Below are 2,181 nucleotides of genomic sequence, written 5' to 3' on the forward strand. Positions count from 1 at the left end.
CACCAGCATGGACACAGCCCTATTTGCCGATAGCAACACCACCCGACGTGTGGTCCTAAAGTCTTAGAGTACAGACTATTTCCTGCTATTTCCTTCTGCTTTCAGCTATTTCCTCCCACTTCTGGCTATTTCCTCCTGCTCGTTGGTCATGGAAAGAAGATTCTGCCATTATCGAAATACATCGAGGATCTGTGGAAACAAAAGCCATGGGACTCAGATGGAGTAGGATGGTGCATGTTGGGATTGAGTGGAGTAGGATGGTGCATGCTGGGATTGGATGGAGTAGGATGGTGCATGCTGGGATTGGATGGAATAGGATGGTGCATGTTGGGATTGGATGGAGTAGGATGGTGCATGTTGGGATTGGATGGAGTAGGATGGTGTATGCTGGAATTGGATGGAGTAGGATGGAGCATGCTGGGATTGGATGGAATAAGATGGTGCATGCTGGGATTGTTGGAGTAGGATGGTGCATGCTGGGATTGGATGGAGTAGGATGGAGCATGCTGGGATTGGATGGAGTAGGATGGTGTATGCTGGGATTGGATGGAGTAGTATGGTGTATGCTGGGATTGGATGGAGTAGGATGGTGTATGCTGGGATTGGATGGAGTAGGATGGTGTATGCTGGAATTGGATGGAGTAGGATGGAGCATGCTGGGATTGTTGGAGTAGGATGGTGCATGCTGGAATTTGCTGGAGTAGGATGGTGCATGCTGGGATTGGATGGAGTAGGATGGAGCATGCTGGGATTGGATGGAATAGGATGGTGCATGCTGGGATTGTTGGAGTAGGATGGTGCATGCTGGGATTGGATGGAGTAGGATGGTGCATGCTGGAATTTGCTGGAGTAGGATGGTACATGCTGGGAATCACAGCCCCCAGGAGGTGAAGGCAACAGGGTCAGTTCACGTCCACTCTTAGCCATGTGGCACACTTGAGGACAAACTGAGCTGAAGAAACTCCTGGTCAGAGGAGAAGGGTTCTCGGCATATTTCCTGTTCTGTCCTGAATTTTTCACATCTACTCTGAACCCAGAACTTTACTAGGATTCCTGCCGTGTACTTCAACTTTCTATGACAAATGCCTATGCAGTTAAGTTGTCACCTCCGTATTTCCCCATAATCCTCGAAGCACACACACACCTCAAAGGACAAATTCTACATTTCCTCATGTTTCCTGCGACAAACCTCGTGGTAGAGCCAACAAAGACACATGCAGAAAGCATCATCTGTTTGTGTTTTACATAAATGTAAGCATCTGTTCTTATTAAGGAAACATTTAAATTAATGTCACTTCCTATGTTTTATCATTTCTCTGATACTCTCTGTCCTGAATGAATGTAAGAATTTCTTGTATAGAAAATGCTCAGTGAAATTTATGTTTAACTGACACAGAGTTGTCTGCCAAATAATGTAAACATACGATTAAATATGGGAAATAAAACACGTAGCCAGTGTCTACTTCCCCACCGTAATGTCTGAAGAAGTAATATAATTATCAGTCTGATTACACCAGAGCACAGGAGTGGTTTGTGGAACAAATCTACTGAAGCGGGCTTGAGGTGGAAGGAAATTGATGGGCTGCTGTGCTGGAGAGTGGCCACAAGAGGGCGCAAGCCACTTTAATAAACTGCACACCACTGCCCCACCTCGTGGGTGGAGTTAGACCTGCAATGTTAAGTCCTCTTTGGATTTTTGGGTGACATAAAGCTCTCTTGATGGAAATGGCAGTCCCACAATAAACTGGTGATCAGTGAGTCATATACTCGTATAATGATTAACTTATATGTAAGAAGTCTTTATAAGGTAACTGTATACGTAGAGACATGAGTTTGTAGTTTTTCCTATCAGATGAAAACAAGAATTTGTGTGGGAAAGAGTCCGCAATCCATGACTCCACCAAAGACGAATCGTAAACACACGCTAAAGAGAGATAAGTATGTGGTTTGGTGAAATTTCTTAACGATCCAAACACCCACTCAAAAAACGCCTGGTCACTAAGCCTTGGAATTCTTACCGTGAGCATTTTAGACCATAAGACTAGATATCCTAAGCCAGATGGTGTTGGGAAAAGTCTTTAATCTCCTCATTCAGTAGGCAGAGGTCCTCGGATCTCTGAGTTCGAGGCCAGCCAGGGCTACACAATAAAAACCTTATCTAAGAAAAACAAAAAGACATGC

This window comes from Micromys minutus, assembly GCF_963924665.1.
Source record: "Micromys minutus genome assembly, chromosome: 22".
Lineage (NCBI taxonomy): Eukaryota > Metazoa > Chordata > Mammalia > Rodentia > Muridae > Micromys > Micromys minutus.